The sequence below is a fragment of the Giraffa tippelskirchi genome, chromosome 4, assembly GCF_054371585.1.
Source record: "Giraffa tippelskirchi isolate mGirTip1 chromosome 4, T2T-mGirTip1v1.2.pri, whole genome shotgun sequence".
Classification (NCBI taxonomy): domain Eukaryota; kingdom Metazoa; phylum Chordata; class Mammalia; order Artiodactyla; family Giraffidae; genus Giraffa; species Giraffa tippelskirchi.
Window position 1 is genome coordinate 100,542,407 of NC_137278.1, and position 22,154 is coordinate 100,564,560.

General features: G+C 47.4%; 1 long non-coding RNA gene across 3 annotated transcripts in view; it reads right to left on the reverse strand.

Annotated features, from left to right (window-relative positions):
- Positions 1-16,818, reverse strand: part of LOC145503973 (uncharacterized) — a 203,194-nt gene extending 186,376 nt beyond the window's left edge. For 2 of the 3 annotated variants that reach the window (XR_014051967.1, XR_014051969.1), the window contains exon 1: positions 16,570-16,818. This is a non-coding gene — a long non-coding RNA (uncharacterized LOC145503973). Of the gene's footprint in view, positions 1-5,969; positions 6,106-16,569 lie in introns of those variants that run through there. The other variant, XR_014051968.1, reaches the window with a different exon arrangement.
- Positions 16,819-22,154: the final 5,336 nt, after the last annotated feature.

A 22,154-nucleotide genomic window follows, 5' to 3' on the forward strand; every position in this document is an offset into this window, starting at 1 on the left:
AAGGGAAACCAGGGGACTCCAACCACAGAAAAGTATCATCTCACAGTTCCGAAGGCTACAAGTCCGTGATCAAGGTGTTCCAGAGCCAGGCTTCCTCTGAAGTCTCCAGGGAAGACTCTGTTTCGAGCTACCCTCCTCACTCCTGGTGGTCCTTTGTCACCTTCACATGACACCCTCTCTCAGCGCCTGTCCCAATGGTCCCCTTCCTGTAAGGACACCAGCCATCATAGACTAGGGGTCCAGCCAGCTCCAGGAGGACCTCATCTTCACTAACTACATCTGACACTGTTTCCTAATAAGGTCTCCTTCTGAGTTTCTCGGGGGTGGGACTTCGACAGGTGAATATGGGGGTGACACGACTCAACCCATAACACACCCAGGGCCCCGGTGGTGACTCACAGAGTGGGACTCCTACTCACTTTCATTGTCACTGACTCTGCCTGTCTCCTCCCTCAAACTCATTCCCCCCAAATAAGTTCCCTTAAGAAACACCTGTCATTTGCTTCCTCTTCCATCAGAGTCAACGCCTGCACTGAGATGAAGTCAAATTAAAGGTGTTAAAAAGCTCAGAATTCCATCCAGCTCAAAATCCTGCTGCTGATTTCAATAGTCCTCAGGAGGAAGGGCTTCGAAGGCCAGCCTTCCTGGCCAGCCCAGCATCTGAAAAGAACAGGGCTGGATAGGAGGGCCAGGCCGTCATCTCCTGTCAATGCTGACACCCAGCCTGGGCCTTTGTGGTGCCTTCTGTCCCCTAAGTTCCTGGGTGCCCTGAAGGTAAAATCTAGGAAAGCTCAGAGACCTCAGATGTCCATTGAGAAGCCGGCGTGGCCTTGGGACCAGCTGGCTTGGGGCTCCGGCTCTTCCACTTGCCAGCTGTGTGACTTGGGTGCTGCTTCCTCTCTGAGGAATGGGGATGATCCTTAAGAGGAATTTGGGGAGTGACAGCGCATGAGACACTGGGCCAGAGAAGGTGCTCACTGAAAGCCAGCCATGGCTGCTTGAAATGCCTTTCACCACCGAAAACTCAATGACTTTCAATAGGCAGGGACATTTGCTCAGAAGAATTCTGAGATAACTCTTTTGAACCCGCAGTCTTCATTTCCTCATCTGTCTGCTTTGTAAATACAATTTGGTGTCAAGGTGACTTTGGGGGCCTGTGACCCTCAGGAAGCACCGCCCGTCAGAGTCAAGGCTGTCCTTTCTGGCCCTCAGTCGGTTTCCGAACCATCACCTTAGCGGATGGAGATGCAGCCCTGGAATGTGTCTCAGAACCGCCTGCTCCTGATGATAGCAACTCACCCCTCTGCCTCTTGGGGCTTCACTGCAGACCAGGGCCCTTGCACACATGACTTCCTAGACTGTGAGGGCCTGTCCATCTGTCACCCGGACGCCTGGACAAGCCCACGGCCCTACTGGCAAGACATCAGGAGAAAGGGACGCTGCCCAGTCGCCCTTGAACCCTGAGATTTGACTGCCATAACCTCGGGACCACTGAGCTTGGCGCCCACAAGCCGATCCTCTCCACACACAAAGTGGTTTCACAGTAAAAAATGACTGTGATAGTTTTTGCGGAAAATAGGAAAGAAAAGAAAAAGACTCATTCAACTACGTGCTTATATTTGCATAAAGAAAGTCTTGGCAGATACACAAGGAACTAAGAATAGGGTCATGGAGGGAGGGTCAGAGGGAACCGGATCAGAGACCACGGTGGGAAGGAGTTTTCCACTGAACACTTTTTAATACAGTTTTATTTTTGAAACTTCTTCAAACAAATTAAAGCTGGAAACCCTATTCCCTATTCCCCACATTTGTAGATTAAAAGAGACATTCTATATGGTCATCTCAGGGGCTTCCCTGGTGACTCAGTGGTAAAGAATCTGCCTGCCAATGCAGGAGACACATGGTTCAATCCCTGGGTCAGGAAGATCCCCTGGAAAAGGGAATGGCAACTCACTCCAGTATTCTTGCCTGAGAAATCCCATGGACAGAGGAGCCTGGCGGGCTACGGCCCATGGGGTCGCAAAGAGTTGGACACGTGTGGAAATCTCAAGAGATGCTGAGAAGCACAGGGTGAAAGTCAGTGCCCCCTCAGGAGCCCTTTCCAGGAGCTAGCCTCTGGGTGCCCGTGATTGGAGGATGCCCCCTACCACTCACCAACCACAGAGCCCCCAGCGAGACTCCCTGTGCATAGGAGAGTTGCTCAGGAAGGGGTTACAAAAGAGTTGTCTTCTCTTGGAAACAATGTACTTGAATGATCCTGAAAGGCTTTCATCTGGATGTGCCCTTGGAAGATAAAATCCCCTCTCTAGTGACTTTCCGGTTCCACTGAGCTACTCGCTGGTGATAGGCTCAGCTGCTGAGCACAGGGCAGGTGACTGTTCACCAGTTCAGGCCAGCAGGCAGAGCCTGGGAGGCTCACTTTCTCCCGGGGAAGCTCAGGGTCTGCAGTCACCCCTTGTGCTGCTGGGTGGCAGTCTGCACTCATTCTACGTCTTGCCTCTCTCTCTGCAGACCTTCACCCTGAGCAGGCACTTCTGGGGACTTCAAAGGGACCGCGCACACACAGTCTCCCGTCTGTCAGACTGGGCTCAGTGGCTCCAGCTTGAAAGGTAAATCTGAAGCAGATCAAATGCATCCAGCCCACAAACTCTGAGGATATCTATGTAAAACAACTAAAACTGGGATCATTGACAAGCAAGAGTTCAAATGTTCTAGAAGTTTAAGGTAACTTACTGCTAGGATTTAATATTGTGATCAGTCATGTCCAACTCTTTGTGACCCTGTTGACTGTAGCCTGTCAGGCTCCTCTGTCCATGGGCTTTCCCAGGCAAGAATACTGGAGTGGGTAGCCATTTCCTCCTCCAGGGGATCTTCCCGACCCAGGGATCAAATCCACATCTCTTGCATCTCCTGCTTTGGCAGGTGGATTGTTTACCGCTAGTGCCACTTGGGAAGCCCCAGTATCTAATTAACAGCTACCCAAGAGTTAGCTGCTGCTGCTGCTGCTAAGTTGTTTCAGTCGTGTCTGACTCTGTGTGACCCCATAGACGGCAGCCCACCAGGCTCCGCCGTCCCTGGGATTCTCCAGGCAAGAATACTGGAGTGGGTTGCTATTTCCTTCTCCAGTGCATGAAAGTGAAAAGTGAAAGTGAAGTCCCTCAGTCGTGTCTGACTCTTTTCGACCCCATGGACTGTAGCCATGTGGGTTGCCATTTCCTTCTCCACAAGAGTTAGCTAGCCTTCCCAAAAGCTTCCTATGCCTGAAGATGGGGGAAAGAAAGAAGAGAACAGGAGAGAAAGAGGGTGGCTGCCCATCTACCCATCAGAAGTCTGGCTGAGTGTCTAAATTATTGGCTCCTCCCCCTACCTGTCTATAAGATCACATCACACGTCCTTTCATCCACCTCACTGAAACTTGTGTTGCAGGGTGAGTTGTTTGTGTTTAGTGAAGTGCCCCAGAGTGTTAGATGCTGGTAGCTTCGAAGACAACCACTAGTGGAGTGCCACAGGTCTCTGCTCTAGGTCTCCACTGAGTCAAAAGATCTTCCAGTCAATTTACAAAATGGATACCCCTCCAACTGGCCAGTGACATGGAGCTTTACATTAAAAAATTTTTTTTTAATTGGAGGAAAATTGCTTTATAATGTCATGTTGGTTTCTGCCATATAACAGTGCAGATCAGCCATAATTATACATTTATCACCTCTCTCTGGAGCCTCCCTCCCCTAGCCTCTAGGTCGTCACAGAGCACCAGGCTGGGATCCCTGTAATCTAAAAGAATGGTATTGATCAACCTATTTGCAGGGAAGGAATGGAGACACAGATACAGAGAACAAACTTGTGGACACTGGGGGAAGGAAAGAGTGGGACGAACAGAGAAATCGGCATTGACATATATACACTACTGTGTGTAAGAGAGATAGCTGGTGAGAAGAAGCTTTACATTTTAACTAGAGGATATACGGATCAAATCTAGAAGATCAAACGAAGCAAAATGTAAAATTTTACTTTTGTTTAAAAAAGTCAAAAACAAGTCGCCATCAAAAATGCAAAATGAGAGAGATGTGGCTTTAAACAGATCCCCACAAAGAGGCGGGGTGGTGACTGACTGTGGGTCCAATGGATGAGTGTGTTGGCCTAAACCTTCAGCCTACCAGGGAGGGTATGGGGCTTCTGTGAAGAGGGACGTCAGAGAACTGCAGTCCATGCCATGAAGGGGGCACGGGGTCAAGGTTGCTGCATGTTTCAGGAACCACAGGAAGAAGAAAGAACACAAGTGGTGATGTCCACGTGGAAGGACTCTGGCATGGAAGAAGCTGGGGCTCATGTTATAATTCAGCAGTTTGGGGGACAAAATAGTTGATCAATGGATGCTAAGGCATGTGTTGAATTATTACCATAATTACTATCCTGGCTATGACAGAGTGGCTTCAGGGTCAGAGATAGGTCCAAAATGTGTGAATGCCAGAAAGGAGGCTTTGGATTAATCTATGTCTGGAAGGAGAGAAGGGGTTTAAGGATAGATCAGTATTCTGTAGTAACCTAAATGGGAAGAGAATTTGAAAAAAGAATAGATACGTGTACATATATAACTCAATCACTTTGCTGTATGCCTGAAACTAATAACACTGTTAATCAACTATGGCCCAATACAAAATAAAAAATTTTTTAAAGATATCGGGCTCGTGCAGAGGGACTGCGGGGGTGGAGGGCAGTGCCCTTCGAACCCAGGGAACTCCCAGTGGGAAGTGAAACATGTTTTCATAATGATGATGACTCCAGGTGGGACTTTTGAGCACCTGCCACTGTGTGTCTGCACATCCGTGCTGTATGGAGGGTCAGAGAGGTTCAGTGACTGGCTCTGGGCCACATGGCCAGAAAGGGGTATCCAGAGCTCCACTCTAGCTGCCAGATCAGCACAAGAAAAATGCAACACACACACACACACGTCTACTCTCAGATCTCCACTCAAATGTCTTCTCATTAGAGAGACCACCCTTTACATGGGAGGCCCCCTCACCAGGCACAGCTGTGCCCCCTCCTCCAGAAGCCCTCCTTACAACCACATTTGCCCTGGAACATTGATCCCATAGGTCTCCACAGGTCTCAAGAAACACGTGTTAAATAATGAGTGAATACAAGGGATATTGATATATACACACTTCTATATTTAAAATGGTTAACCAACAAGGACCTACTGTATAGCACAGGGAACTCTGCTCAATATCTGTAACAACCTAAATGGGAAAAGAATTTGAAAAAGAATAGATGCATATACATGTTTAACTGAATCACTTTGCTGTACCTGCATGCATGCTAAGTCGTTTCAGTCATGTCTAGTAACATCGTTAATCAACTATTTGTTGTTCAGTTGCTAAGTCGTGTCCGACTATTTGTGACCCCATGAACTGCAGCATGCCAGGCTTAATCAGCTATGGCCCAATATAAAATAAAAATTAAAACAAAAAAGATAGGATGGACAGTTGAATCTCCATCTCCTGGTGGTCTAGGGTTCAAGAAGCCACACTGACCCTTGGGCCTGGAGGAAAAGCCTGCAGACTTCTTCAGATGCCAAGATTGGAGGGTATGGGGTGGAGGTCTTTTGACTTTTTAAGAGAGAAGCATTAAGCTGTGTCCAGTTATCATTGATAAGAAACACGCAAGCAGTGTGTTTCAATCCCCACTGTGGGGGTGGAGATCTGGGCCCCAGAGAAAAGTCAGGAGTAAATGACATATTCATCATATATGCCTCAATTTAAAAAACAAAACAAAAACAGTGAATGGTAAAAAAGGCCTCAATTCTAATAATAACAGCTAATTCTATAGAACACTTACTATGTGTGGCACTTTCCTAAGGCTTTTTCATGAAGGATCTCCTTTCATCCTCAAAACAATCCTCTGTGGCCATTGCTCCCATGTTCCCATTTCAAGGATTAGGAAACTGAGGCCAGGAGGCATGAATGACTTACCAGGCAGTGAGTCACAGATTAAGCAGAGTTTCGGCTCCAGCAGCAGCTTCATCACAGTGCTCAGTGGCCTCCCTACTGACAGATGGTCCAAGAAGCAAAAGCAAAAGGCCCTGGGCTTGGGGGAACTGCCGGGAGCAAAATCTTGGAATTTGGGGTTGCTTTAGGGGAGGAATGGCAGCCTGTCTCAGCCCACAATCCCACACATGAGCAATGACATCATCTGTGCCTGAGTGCTGAGAGCTGCAAGGCCAAAGGGCCAAGGTTTGCCGTCTTCCAAGGTCAGCTCATCTCCCCACTGCTTGTGTGTTTCTTATCAATGATGACTGGACACAGCTTAATGCTTCTCTCTTAAAAAGTCAAAAAAGGGACTTCCTTGGCCATCTAGTGATTAGGACTCAGTGCTTTCAATGCTGTGGGCTCAGGTTCAATCCTGGTCAGGGACCTAAGGTCCCACAAGTTGCGTGGTGGGGAAAAAAAAAGAGTCAAAAGAGTCAAAAGATGCATTTGGAGGATGTGGAGGAGGCCAGCGACAGGAACACTTAAGGTTGCCTTATGCCAATCTGCTTAGTCCTTGAAATGGCTCTACGCAAACAAAACTAAGGATGCCTGTCTGCTAAGAGGAAAGCTCATGATCAGACATCACAAACACAGATGGTCAGGCTGTGTGCTCCTCAGCTGAGGCCCCTGCACCTCGAAAAAGCCATCAACACCACTGGCAGAAATGTTCCAGGTGCCAGGCGCCCAGCCCTGGCATCCTCCTGGACAGGCCCCTTACCTGGGGCCCTCCAGGCCCTGAGAGTCGCTTGGGGGTTTATCCCCCAGAGATGGGGACATTGAGGCTTACGGCCACTGGGGACCAAGGCCCAGGATCCCCATCTGCCTGGCCTACCCTCCTGGTGGAAGATATCTCCACCTGGGAGAGGCACACACTCTTCTGGGGACCCCAGCAAACAAGGTGCCCCATTCTGAACCTTCACCCCATGGCCACATCCTTTCTCGGGGTGATGGCCCAACCCTCAACCGGGATTAGAACAACAAGCTCTCCATCTGTGCCGTCCAATAGGGTAACCACTAGCTACATGCAGCTACATACATTCACTTTTAAATTAATTGAAATGAAGTTAAAAGAAGTTTAATTCAGCTCCTCAGTCACGCTAGCCACATGTGGCTGTGGTTACATATAGGATGGCTTGCTCTGGAGGGTTTGGGAAGCCACAGAGGACACCATGTGACTCCCATGGGTCACCCGAGTGTGTCCTGTTTTGCCTCCACTGTTAACATCACTCTTTCTGGCCCCCCAGGTCAAGACAGAGGCCCAGGTGAGAAGTGGTCCAGCAGCAGGCATTGGGCAGGACAGATCAGGCAGACGGCACTCCCATCAGACATGGCCAAGGGCAGCTGTGGAGGCTTAGGGGCTCATGCAAAGGCCATGGGAGAAGTAACACACCTCCAATAAGGGGGCCTGTGGTCACGGGACAGACCACCAGGTCATGCAGGCCCCTATTTGGCCGGAGCAGGATGCAGAGCAGCTCTGGGGCCTCACCTCTGCTGAGTCTTCGGTGTGGAAGCAGCAGCAGGGGCGGCCACCTCACTCACTGGACTACCGCCCCTGCCACCATTTTCTGGCTCCTCATAACCCCAAGATTGTTTGATGACACCAGGACCAACAAGGATCCCCAGTAATGAAAGAATCTGAATTCCCCAGCAGCCAGATTGAGGGGGGACAGTAGGGGCAGGGTAAGCTTGGAAGAGACTGTGATGTAATTTAGAGAATAAAGGAGTGTTCTAGCTTTAGATAGGCTTCCCTGGTGGCTCAGACAGCAAAGAATCTACCTGTAATGCAATGGCACAATAAAGGACGGAAATGGTATGGACCTAACAGAAGCAGAAGATATTAAGAAGAGGTGGCAAGAATATATAGAAGAACTGTACAAAAAGATCTTCATCACCCAGATAACCACAATGGTTTGATCACTCACCTAGAGCCAGACATCCTGGAATGTGAAGTCAAGTGGGCGTTAGGAAGCATCACTACAAACAAAGCTAGTGGAGGTGATGGAATGCCAGTTGAGCTATTTCAAATTCTGAAAGATGATGCTGTGAAAGTGCTGCACACAATATGCCAGCAAATCTGGAAAATTCAGCAGTGGCCACAGGACTGGAAAAGGTCAATTTTCATTCCAATCCCAAAGAAAGGCAATGCCAAAGAATGTTCAAACTACTGCACAATTGTACTCATCTTATATACTAGCAAAATAATGCCCAAAATTCTCCAAGCGAGGCTCCAACAGTACTTGAACCAAGAACTTCCAGATGATCAAGCTGGATTTAGAAAAGGCTGAGGAGCTAGAGATCAAATTGCCAATGGGATCATCGAAAAAGCAAGAGAGTTCCAGAAAAACATCTACTTCTGCTTCATTGACTATGTGTTTGACTGTGTGGATCACCACAAACTGTGCAAAATTCTTAAAGAAATGGGAATACCAGACCACCTTATGTGCCTCCTAAGATATCCGTATGCAGGTCAAGAAGCAACAGTTAGAACTGGACATGAAACAACAGACTGGTTCCAAATTGGGAAAGAAATACGTCAAGGCTATATTATCACCCTGCTTATTTAACTTATATGCAGAACACATCATGTGAAATGCCAGGCTGGATGATGTACAAGCTGGAATCAGGATTGCCGGGAAAAACATCAATAACCTCAGATACTGCAGATGACACCACCCTTATGGCAGAAAGTGAAGAACTAAAGAGCCTCTTGATGAAAGTGAAAGAGGAGAGTGAAAAAATTGGCTTAAAACTCAACATTCAGAAAATGAAGATCATGGCATCCAGTCCCATCATTTCATGGCCAATAGATGGGGAAACAATGGAAACAGTGGCTGACTTTATTTTTGGGGGCTCCAAAATCACTTCAGATGGTGACTGCAGCCATGAAATTAAAAGACGCTTGCTCCTTGGAAGAAAAGCTATGACCAACCTAGATAGCATATTAAAAAGCAGAGACATTACTTTGCCGACACAAAGTTTTTCCAGTATGGTTTTTCCAGTAGTCATGTATGGATGTGAGAGTTGGACTATAAAGAAAGCCGAGTGCTGAAGAATTGATGCTTTTGAACTGTGGTATTGGAGAAGACTCGAGAGTCCCTTGGACTGCAAGATCAAACCAGTCAATCGTAAAGGAAATCACTCCTGAATATTCATTGGAACGACTGATGCTGAAGCTCCAATACTTTGGCCACCCGATTCGAAGAGCTGACTCATTGGAAAAGACCCTGATGCTGGGAAAGATTGAAGGCAGGAGGAGAAGGGGAAGACAGAGGATGAAATGGTTGGATGGCATCACTGACTCAATGGACATGAGTTTGAGCAAGCTCTGGGTGTTGGTGATGGACGGGGAGGCTTGGTGGTGCTGCAGTCCATGGGGTAGCAGAGAGTCAGATACAACTGAGCGACTGAACTGAACTGCAATGCAGGAGAACCAGGTTTGATCCCTGGGTCAGGAAGATCCCCTGGAGAAGAAAATGGCAACCCACTTCAGTATTCTTGCCTTGAGAATTCCATTGACAGAGGAGCCTGGCGGGCTACAGTCCATGGTGTGGCAAAGAGTCAAACACAATTGAGCAACTAACATACACACGCACACTAGCTTTGATACTTTAGCATTAGAGACTGAAACCCATACCCACTGGACAAATTCTCTGTACAAGTGGTGCAGTTACACGGAGAATGAGGAATGGGGAAGCAAAAATGAGCACAAGCATATGACTGTGCTCTGAGAATCCTTATCTGAAAACCCACACAGTCACTTCCAAAACTGAAGTGAGCCTCACCAACCACACACAGCAGGCCAGACCCACTGGCCGCCCTCAGAGGCACTGCTGTGGGTCTCACATAGTCAAGAGGACCACTCACAATCTAGAGGGCCACCCATAGTGCAGAGGGCCACTCACAGTCCAGGAGACCACCCACAGTCCAGGGATCATCCACACTCCAAAGGACCACCTACAATTTAGAGGGCCACTCACAATCCAGGGGATCACCCCCAGTCCAGAAACCATTCCCCCAATCAGGACCGGCCTACAGTCTCCATGACAAGATCCTCCCAGGACCTTCCTCTGCATCGGCCACACAGAAAATAAAGCCATGGGCTCACAAACTATGCCTTCCACTGGCCACTTTATGTGTCAGGCACTGAAATAGGAAGGCCCTGAGGTGGTGCGGAGTAAGGAAGGCACAGGACGGGCCTTAGGCCCAGGGTGTGCGCTAGTTGCTTCAGTTGTGTCTGACTCCCTACGACTCCCTGGACGCCCACCAGGGTCCTCTGTTCAGGGTGTCTTCCCGGCCCAGGGAAGGTCCAAGTGTGGTAATAGCAAGTATTTCCCCTCCCCCAAATACCTCCTGCCCCCAGGCATCCTTCTGGCCCCGACTGTGGCACTAGGTAGCAGGTGGCTGTGTGGAGCAGAGAAGACCAGACTGAGGGGTATGAATAAACTGCAGGCCCTCGGAGCCCTGCCTTGTCTACTTCAGCCATTCCACTCTTCCCTGGAACCCTGCCCAGCCTTTGAAGCCAAACCTGGGCAGTTTCCTTGCTACAGCTCATGGGTTGGAAGGGCGTGGTCCTGACTCGGGAGCCTGTCCAAGTTGGGAAGAGCTGGCTGCAAGTAAAGGGGTGAGTCATGAGCCCAGACATAGCTAAGATTCTTGGCATGTCCCCTGGGGGAGGCAGGGTGCAGAAGGCTCAGCTCGGACCTGATTCTACGATGTGTCTTCTCCAGGCATGAGGTGCTGCCGGAGATGAGAGCTCGCCATCTCTCGCCATCTCTCTGGGCCGGTCTCCTGCGGCAACCGCAACCTCCTGATGTTCCTGGATTTATGTCCGTTTCACCAGAAAGATACTAGAGGTGAGAGCTTGTCTGCCTGTTCACATCTCTGGGTCCAAGAACCAGATGGCTGGTTTCAAAGCCAAGCTCAGTCTGGCCTTACTCATCTTCCTAAACCCCTCTGAATCCCAGGTTCCTCATTTGGACAATGGGGACTCTGCACACACTTCTGTGAGAACTAAGTGAGGTCATATATACAACGCATCCAGAACTGGGCCTGCTGCCAAGTAAACACTCCATAAACAAAACAGTACTCAGATTTTCATTATTTTACTGGATAAATGAGAAATATTTGCTAAATGTATGAATGAAAAGAAGTTCTATTTAGATATAATACAAAAATCAAAGGGATTTCTGTCCCTTTGAATGTTTCCTCCAGTTGTTCAAAGCTCTGGAAACCAGTCTCTTTGTACTCCCCTCCTGATACCTCCAGTAAGAGCAATGTCAGGGTCAGCAATGTGCCCAGTTTAAAAAAAAAAAAAAATTCCTAGGATCCTCTCCAGATAGGAGGCCAGTGAAAGATTTAGGCAGAAAGGGTTAGTTGGGAGTTCTAGGAAGGTTCTTTAAAGGAGCTTGACATCTAGGGTTCTTAGCTTTTTTCCCTCATTGTCCCTTCTTCCTCCTGTATGGAATGAAGAGGTGATACCTGGAGATCCAGCAGCCTTAATAAAAACCATAAGGCAATTTCAATGAAAAGCCAATGCTGAGGATGGCAGAGAAGAAAGATGAATGAACTGTCTTTTGGCCTTCACCCTGGATAGACAACCCACTTTATCTTTTTCTAAGAGCAAGTAAACCTAACACTTGCTGGATGCACTGCTATTTGATAGTTTCCCTTTATATCTAGCTGAACTGATAGAAACTCTCCCTCTCACACTCGATGAAGGATTTGTCCAATGAGAACATTTCTGCCATTATTAAAAATTTCAAAATTTTAAGTATGATACTTTTTTGAAAGGACAGGGTGGCTAGAAGGGCTAAAAGCACCTGCAGTAGAAGCCTTCCCTTGCAGAATAACCAATCCTGAAAGCAAAAGATAAGCAAGAAAACTGCAATGGATATGATTGGCCATCACCATTAGCTTTTCTGATTACACAAGAGGCAATGAAACCAGTTGTTTGGTTTATTTTTTAAATCAGAGGAATCCTCTGATACCAGTCAAGCCTTCCACCCACCCCTCCTTCCTGTGGCCTTGACTTCCTTCTGATCTGTCGTTGGCTCCTCCTTGCCTGAGCTCTGTGCTCTCACCAGAACTCTTCTCTTGAGTCTGGTAGGAGCCCAAACTCTGCCCCACAGCACTGAGCCAAGCACAGCACTGTCCCACCCCAAGGCGCTGGGTAGAGGGTCCTCTGGATTATGGCAGAAGCAGCTGCGGGGGAACACTGCCCACAAAGTGACACCACTTCAGACTGACACACTGGAGCCAGAGCCCAGGATGCAAAGCCTAAACTCAGACAGGAGATGCACAAAGCACCTGGCACCTTACTTTGATGGGGCAATTCCCAGGAGGGCAGACAGAGCACAGGGACACACTTGGGACTTCTGGACCCCTGCAGAATGAATATAAACATTTGACTTTTGAGACACTGTCTAATCTTGAATGTCTCCAGAATCTACAAGGCAAGGCCATATTATGTTCCCCTGTGTTTTAGTTTTAAGTGTATCTTACTTAATATTTTCAATATGAGTCAGCTCCATATACTATGATGATTTTCAAACAACCAGAAGTTGACTGTAGCCGACTTTAAGACAGGAAGCATGGGTACAGAATCCAGCTGCTTCCACCCTGGGGGCAGGTCTGGGTTCAGTGGTCCTGAGTTTTCTGGCTTGTGGCCTGAGTCTGGTTGGATGATGCTCAGAATCCTCCTGGTCCCCTGCTTTTCTTGACTCTCCTCTCCTGGTGGGGGCTAGGGGCTCTCCCATCACCGACACACTCCTTGAAGGAAACTGCTCTGCTTGATACACCTGCCTGGGAATCCTGGATCTCCAGTGAGTAGAGGAAACCGGCCCTCCTATCTGTCTTCTAGGATGGGTACGTGTGAGGTTTGGGAGAAGGGGGTTAAAGGTAATATACAGACAGTTACTATTATTACGATATGGTTGGGCAGAATGAAATTAGAGCTGCTCTCTCTGTGATAATGTTAAGGACAAGGATGATGATGATGGTGATGATGATGGTGATGATGGTCACGACATCTAGAGCCCCAGGTGTTCCTAGAGAGAACCAAGAAGACTTTCACTCACCTAATCAATAAATGTCCTGCAGATACAAAACATGTCATATCATGGATGACACACAGACAGGATCTCACTTCAGGGGCATCAGAGCCAGTTCTTTATGGATTCACAGGGTTCAGGTCCCAGGGAGAGATGGAAAGGTGTGTGAATACATTTCTGAATCAGTGAATGTGTACGTGATGGCTACTGAGTCTCCTTGTAAGTTGTGTGTTAATTATCACTGATCTTTACAAGGCCCCATGAGACGGGTGCTATGACATTTGCATTTCATGGTGATAAAGGTAGGACACCAGTAAGTTAAAAAACTAGCTCAGATGGCCAGTCATTGAGGGTTTGGGATGGCCACCGCTCAGGTGCCATGGAAACCTCACGGCAAGGGATAATGAGAACCCTGGTTGGGGTGTTGACTAGGAGCAGAGAGTGGGGGACCTAGCCAGCAAGCCATAGGCCAGTCCTCAGGCTGAGGGTGCCATGACCACAGGGCACAGGGCAACTTGCCAAGTATCATCAAACTCTCAGCGTTTTCTTTTTGCCAAAGATGTGCTTTTAAAACATCTGAAGTTTTTATTACAGAATGTTTCTCTCTCTTCACTCCCTACCTGCACTCACACTTAGAATCAGCACCTTTGGGTAGTTAAAAAAAGATGTTGTAGTTATTGTTCAGTCTCTCAGTCATGTCTGACTCTGTGACTCCATGGACTGTAGCCCGCCAGGATCCTCTGTTCATGGGATCTCCCAGGCAAGAATACTGGAGTGGGTTGCCACTTCCTTCTCCAGGGTGCTTTCCTGACCCAGGGATTGAACACGGGTCTCCTGTATTGACAGGCAGGTTCTTTACCACTGAGCCACCAGGGAAGCCCTAGAAAAAGATGATAAAGCAGCAAATCACATTCAGAAATGCTCTCTTTTCAGACCTGTCTGTGGCTTTATTTCAGACCTTCTTAAATGACTCTTTCTTCTGATTACAGAAGTGATAACAGCAGTTCACCCACCATAGGTTCTGTCTCATGAATGAGAGACCTGTGGACCTCCAGCATCCATACAACTGCCTGACTTCCATGTGACAGAATATAATCAGTGTCTAGGATAAAATCAGACACCCCAAAGCTGGGAGGATTTAAAGACACAGGACCCAGAGATAAACACATGTCCGATGCCTGGTGCAGTCTCCGAAATGTGGACAAGAGAGAGGACTGGTGGACACGGAACACAGAGGTACCACCTAAGGCATTTCTACTTTTACAGGCTCTTCTCTCCACAAAGATGGCATTTCTCTGAGCACTTACAAAGATTACTCACCAAGAAAGAGATGCTGGGCAAATCTCCCACCTTAGAAACCCCTGCCTCCTGCCTGGCTGAGCCCCTGAATTGACACTTGTATGGCTGTGACTCAGCCTTGGAACAAGGCTCATTCCACTGGAATCGCAGGATCTTGCTCGAAAAAGTTGAGGCACTAACCTCAGGAGCTGTAAGCCCATATCCCTTCAGAGTCCAGGTAAGAAGAAAAGGCAGTAGAGCTAACATTGTGGGGGTCCCTGCCAAGTCCAAGGGTTTCCCAGCTGGGTCAGTGGTAAAGAATTTGCCTGCCAGTGCGGGAGAGGCAGGAGACTCAAGTTTGATCCCTAGGCAGGGAAGATCCCCTGGAGGAGGAAATGGCAACCCACTCCAGTATTCTTGCCTGGAGAATCCCATGCATAGAGAAGCCTGGCAGGCTACAGTCCGTGGGGTCACAAAGAGTAGGACATGACTTAACGACTCTGCACACGTGCACTGCTGAGTCCAGACCCTCTTCTACACACTTGGTTCTCTGAGTCCTCCCAACCATCCACTGAAATGAGTGGTGTCACACATGGTCTGGAAGCCCAAGAGCCTTGCTACATTGAGGGTTATACAGGGCCTGTGATCCAAAGAACTTGGGACCGCCACCTATAGTCATCTGAACACCAGAAACCAACCCTGGGTGGCCAACAGACCTTACTGCAGGATGGGTTCAAAAGGGCCTGCGCTGGGTCCTCGAGCAGCTAGCCTGCAATGCAATGATTGTTTTTTAAAATGTTAATAATTTTCTCATGTTATAGATAAGAAGAGGAAAGTTGGAGGGACGTTTTCTTTCTCGGAATCTCGCTCTTGGCTTTTAAGCGGTCTTCTCATGCTACCTGTCACCTGCACGACGTGGGTTTTGAAGTTCATGTGGTGACTGCCTCTCCCCCAGGGTCCCTCAGCCAGTGTGACATCACAGGACACAAGATGCAGCTTCAGCCCTGGGCCACCACTACCCTTCATAAACTCTGGATTTTTAATTGCACCAACTGTATATTCAACCAATTCCATGATGGCAGACCCTAAAACCCCTCAACATCAGCCAGAAGAGATGAACCTGCACAGGGACCCCTCAGCAAAGGGGTCTCCCAGCCACACAGAGCAGAGCTGGGACTGAAGCCAGACGAGCCACCCAAATGGGAGAGGAGACCTAACAGCCACACCCTCCAGGAGGGGCCCGCCAGCCACCAGGCTGTGCTGGGGGCAAACAGAACGTTCTCTTAGCCACTCCAATTTGAGAAATCGGGTGCTGACTCATTATTAACCCAGGAAGCCCACGCACTCAAATGACTGTACTGAAAAAGCTCTGTCATACCCTGCTTACTGATGTGCAGATTTTTAAGCAAATTTGAAAAATGTTTATCATAAGGTATTTATGAGATTTTAACCGTTTCATTTACAGTAACCAGACGACATTTGAAAAAAACAAGTTTCCTGTATTTTACTTGACAGTAAAGCGAAGCTTTATCAGAATAGTAACAGCTTGAGAAACACACACCAAGGTCAAGTCAAGCCTCAAGGACTCAACTCCCCCATCCTCACACCCCCGCCCCCACTGCCCCCAGCCCCCCGCCCCCCCATATTTTCTGTCTGACTTTACTACTGTTTGTGACTTTCAGTGCTAAGGAAAGGCAAACGACATCCAATAAGCTCCTGGAATCATTCACAGGCTTTTAGAGAGAAAAGTTGAAATTCTGTCTCTTTATTGTAATTCTTGCACCAAAAGTGGGCAGCTCAGACCACGAGGCCAGAAATTGCTCAGAAGCCGTCTTGCCTCCACCCCTGAGAAGCGGAAGCCAGCCCAACCTCAGCACCCCTGGGTTAGCACGGTCACCCACCTCCATCTCTGAATTTCCCTTTGGCTCTAGAGAGGAGTCTCAAAACAGCTTCTTTTAAACCAGTCAAGCATCACCGGCTTCTCCATAATGTACACGCTCACAATTAACAGGCTTAGAAATTTCTCCAAACCATCAGGCTCACAGACAGTAGCTAGGGGGGTGAGGGCACTTGGAAGCCAACTTCTAAAGTCAGAGATCTTCAAAGTCTGAACGAAACACAGTATCCACTCCAAGACCCCTCAGCCAAGCTCCTGGAGCTGAGATTCTTGAGACAAACTGCAGAAATGAGCAAGAAAGTGACAGAAACATACTCACCAGGGAGAAGCTGAGAGCTCTACCTTCTCAGGACCAGGCTGTGAGGTCTGAAAGCCCGAGGCTGGCTCAGGCACAACCCGCCTGGAATGTCGGTTTGAAACTTAAAAAGCAACAACCATTCAGTCAGTTATTTCCCTCCATTCCCAGTGATGTCCACACGATTGAGACTCAAAAAAATAAAAAAAAATTTAAAAAGTGAGAGAGAGAGAAAAAAAAGGCGCACACCTCAATCTTCATTCTCATTGGAACGAGATGACTCATGCTGACTCACAGCCACCACTTCCTCTCCCGACATTCTCTTCATACTTGTGAGCAGGGCTAGTCCTGTTCCCAGGGTCTCTGCAGCCCTTCCTGGAAGAACAGCCTTCCTGACCCCCGGCAAGCAGACTCAGCCACTGCCCTGACATGCAGCCCCAGGAGCCTACACTAGGGAAAAATGCCTTATTTAGGAAGTCTGGGAACAGCCCCAAAAAAAGAAAAACGCATGAGTCTTCCATGCGTTTGAACCGTCAATAGACACTGACGTTTTGTAACGGGTTGCAAAGCTCCTGCACTTAATGCTTGCTTTTTCAGGGCATTTCAGGGACGTAGGGAAAAATGAGAATTATCTCATTCTTTAAGGACATTACTTTGCCCTCATCATGCTTATTTCAGTGTGTGTTTATTCCTGCACATCTTCCTCTATCAAACTAATCACAGGATCTACAACCACAATTTCTTCAAAATTATTTATTAAGAAGGGGTGTGCCCTGTTTTTAGGATCAAGTGACTTACAAAATCTCTTCTAAATCCATCTCTCAGGCTTCAAGAATATGCCAGATTTGAATATTCAAGTCCCAAGGAATGAAATGAAAGCAGAAGCCTGGAAACTGTAAAAAACCGTTGATGGACGTCTGCATGCAAAGACTGAGGCAAGCCTTACCTCCCAGTATTCTTTGGATTGATCCCCAGAGGTGGGGCAGCCTTCCACAGCTTCCTACATTTTTAAATTATGAGAGGCAATGGAAGAGCAAAAATCCATGTGATGTTAAGCAGACTGTGAGCCACCAATAAGGGTGGCTGTGGTTGCATCAGGGCCATCCTGGTTTCTGGAGCGTGACCCACACAAGGCCATGGGTGAACACTGGGGCCCTTCACCCTTTCTGACTTAGTCCCTGCTGCTGTGCAGCCCACACTGTGATACCCTTGAAGCATAGAGAGCAAATGAGGAAACAACATTTCGAAAGGGGATAGCAGACTTGAGCAAGCTGCATCGTTGTGTGGTGGTCCTCACCCTGGAGAGGTCAGGAGACCCAGTCTCCATTTAGAGCCAGATTCATCTTAGGGCAATAATTGTTATTGTTATTGTCTAGTTGCTAAGTTGAGTCTGACCCTTTGCAACCCCAGTAGCCTGCCAGGCTCCTCTGTCCATGAGACTTCCCAGGCAAGAATACTGGAGTGGGCTGCCATTTCTTCCTCCAGGGTATCTTCCCAACCAAGGGAATGAACCTACATCTTCTGCATTGGCAGGCAGATTCTTTACCACTGAACCACCACAGAAGTAATATTTGTTTATTATTCTAGGTCTCAATTCTTTTAACACAACCATCAGGGCTGTTAAAATTTTTCTATCAGACACCACCAAGTGCTTTGAAGTCCCTGTGAAAGTTGCAGTATATTAGTGAATTGACCAAATAGTCTTATTTCTGGCAGCTTTTTGGGGGTTGGTTTTTTTGTTTTTTTCCAGGAGAGTGGAAAACCTGTTGGTTTTCCAGAATTTCAGAACAGCTTTGTTGTGCAATGCATTGCAGTGTGTTTTCTTTTGGGGGAGAGTGGAAACAAGGGTGGGGGTGGTGGGCTCATGAGCAGCCTGTCCTAAAGGGGCACACCTCAGGTCATGAGGGGCCAGCAGCCCCAAGGATGCAGGCTGTGATGCCAGGGGTCTGTGGGGCTACTGAGGCAGGGATTGTGAATTGTAATTTTTGTCCTCTATAGAGAAAGCCAGCCTTCCATTATGAAGACTGAAAGTGAAAGTGAAGTCACTCAGTCATGTCTGACTCTTTGCCACCCCATGGACTGTAGCCTATCAAGCTCCTCTGTCCATGGGTTTTTCCAGGCAAGAATACTGGAGTGGGTTGCCATTTCCTTCTCCAGGAGATCTTCCCGACCAAGGGATTGAACCCAGATCTCCTGCATTGTAGGCAGATGCTTTACCATCTGAGCCACCAGGGGAAGTACATTATGAAGACTGTATTAGGTCAACTCATTAATCCCTGGGGGAATTGAGAAACTATTAACTGGAAAAAACTGCCAGAAATGAATTAAAGAAATCTAAAATAGTTGGGAAATGTAGGCTCTGAGGGGCAGCCACACCCTCCTGCCAGAAGTGCATCGTCATTTTACCAGTGGTTTCTTTCTTAGCAACGCTGTTTCAGGGAGTCTTCCGGAAACTTCCAGGGCAAGATCTCCTCCCATAGCAGCCATTTAAGGCACCACAGGGCAAGGTCAGTAGAACTGTGTCCTCCACGTGGTGTTGCAATGGATAATCCCAGGAATGCTGTGTCAATTCCTGATTGCCCCTCCTTCCAAATCTCTTCTCATCCCGGCCAAGAAGTGGGAAAGGCCATCAGTGTGAGAAGGAAAGGCCATCAGTGTGAGAAGGGACTGCCATCAATATATTCATAAATAAATCACTCATTGAGACAAATCAGCACCACCTTCCATGATTGTTAATATGGAAAGCTCTAGAATGGATTTTCTTTAAGGTAGCTTACCTCTGCACAGTCCATCAGAAAGGAGACAATGATGTCATTTTAAATCTGGCTACGTGGAAACACTTTTTATCTTTTATTTTTTTCTATTTGTTGGCTGAGCCATGCCGCATGCAGAATCCTAGTTGCCCAAGCAGGCATGGAACCCGTGCCCCCTGCAGTAGACGCATGGTGCCCTAACCACTGGACCACCAGGGAAAGCCCTGCAAACACTTTTGAAACATCTACATGATCCTTTCCCAATGAAAACAGCACTGGAAAAATTTAGGTTTCTGTGAATTAGGAAAATAAACAAGATTCACTTGTAAAGACAGTGCACAGTCTGAAGACAGTGCATACTAACTTGTCACAGAATTCTTACAAGCACTGATGGCTCACCTTTAAGAGTATTTACTATGTACCAGTCAGTCTCCTCAACACACAGGTATTGTGACCTCTGATCCTCAAAATAGCCCTATGAGGAAGGTAATGACACACATAATCTTCATTTTCTAGCAAAGACTCTGAGAGGGCCAAGAGCCTACCCCAGGTAGCACAGCCCAGTTGTGAACCCAGGACATCTGATATCAGAACTCATGTTCCTAACCACCAGGCCAAAGGGATTTCCATGAAGGACTTTTTAAAAAATCTTGGCACACACATCCCCTAACCCCATGATGAGTTCTCCCTAATTCTGTATATTTGTAAGGTAGAGGTACTTTCTATTCATTTAAGAAGTAAATAAAAATCTTAGCCTTGAAGTGCCCCACCCCTTAAGATGGCAACAATTCTCATTAAGGGGAAAGTCAATTAGAATTAAACACTGTACAGGCATGCTAAGTCGTTTCAGTTGTGTCCAGCTCTGTGACACGCTATGGACTGTAGCCCACCAGGCTCCTCTGTCCATGGGATTCTCCAGGCAAGAATACTGGAGTGGGTTGCCATTTCCTCCTCCAGGGGATCTTTCTGACCCAGGGATCAAACCTGCGTCTCTTACATTTCCTGCATTGCAGGCAGTTTCTTTACCACTAGTGCCACCTGGGAAGTTACTCGCTAGTACTTCCCAAAGAGACCCATAAAGCTGCACATGCCAAGACAGTGCTCACCCCACATGGTACACGAGTGCATCAAGGAATATCCCCAGTGGTCCTCCCTTCACTTGCCTAACAGATCTCATTACCACTCTCCTTCCAGGGATAAGATCCAGTCCCTCATTTCAAATCTAGCCCCTCCTCCCCTCTCCACTTCACTTCTTCTCTAGGATTTTACTCCTAATCACACATGATGGAGGTCCTCTCCATCCATCATCCTTAATCTTTTCCTGTCCTTGGGCCTGAACACAGGCCAAAGTCTCTTCTGTCTGCAGAAAAGCTCCCTGTCTTTGACCCCATGAAACTGACCCCAAGGATGTCCCCCATATTCATTCCATCCCTCCCCATTGGCAGCAGCTTTAACGTTTGGTTGGAATTGACTCCACCCCTTACCCAGGGGAGAATTTTGATTGGGCAAAGCAAAACAAGAGAATGCCACTCTGACTGGTTCTAGGATGGGCCCCCAAGCCTATGTCAGTTAGTATGTAGCTTCTTTTGGCCAAGGTGATGGGCTCAGGGGTAGGGCCATTGCTTCAAGGATGGCAGGGAAGAATGCACAGAACTAAAGAAAAAAAAACTGATCCTATCTCAATGTCTGTTCCTCAAAGAAGCAGGAGGGGATATTTCACACTGTCTAAAATGTTTAAACAAAAAGCACAGCCAGAGCCTGGGTGAAATCTCACTCAGGTTTGCATCCTGTCACTAACTGCATGATCAAAATCAAGTGGTGGTCCACCTGCCTCCATCCTCCCATCTGTAAGATGGGAGGAGAGTCAGTCATGCAAGATTCAGAGGAGTGTCATTTCAGTGCTTATACTAGAGTTTGCGCGCATATGGAAAGTGTTCCATAATATTAACTGCCATTCAAGCTCTGAGTTATCCCATCTTCTTCTTCTCAAGGGCAAGAATTGTTGTTGTCGCTGTTCAGTCACTCAGTTGTGTCTGACTCTTTGCGACCCCATGGACTGCAGCACACCAGGCTTCCCTGTCCTTCACTATCTCCCTGAGTTTGCTCAAACTCATGTCCATCAAGTCGGTGATGACATTCAACCATCTCATCCTCTGTCGTCCCCTTCTCTTCATGCCTTCAATCTTTCCCAGCATCAGGGTCTTTTCCAATGAGTTGGCTCTTCACATCAGGTGGAATATTCAGGACTGATTTCCTTTAGGATGGACTGGTTTGATCTCCTTGCAGTCCAAGGAACTCTCAAGAGTCTTCTCCTTGCTTTGAAGGCATGATTTCTTCGGTGCTCAGCCTTCTTTATAGTCCAGCTGTCACATCCGTACATGACTACTGGAAAAACCATAGCTTTGACTATACAGACTTTTGTGGCCTGTGATGTCTCTGTTTTTTAATAAGCTGTCTAGGTTTTTTATAGCTTTTCCTCCAAGGAGCAGGCATCTTAGGGGCGATTTTGAGCCACTGGGTTTATAGTAATTTGTTACACAGAATAAACCCAGCACATTTGCAAAATGGAGGCTCCATACTCACAAGGGTATACGAGAATTGAAAGTTAACATGTGCGAAGTGCATAGAATAATAAAGACTATCTCTAAGTATCGTCTGTTAGTCATAGATGCCACTGACTTGGTAAAACGGCTGACTACTTGAAAGTTTTCCCATCACTACAGTATCTGAGTCACAGGATACTATCAGTCAAAAGTCTAGAATTTTAATGAATGAATCACACACTAAATATGCATGATCTTTGAAAACTCAGTACCTATGAATGAGCTGCATAGTTACAAACTATTATGTAACAAA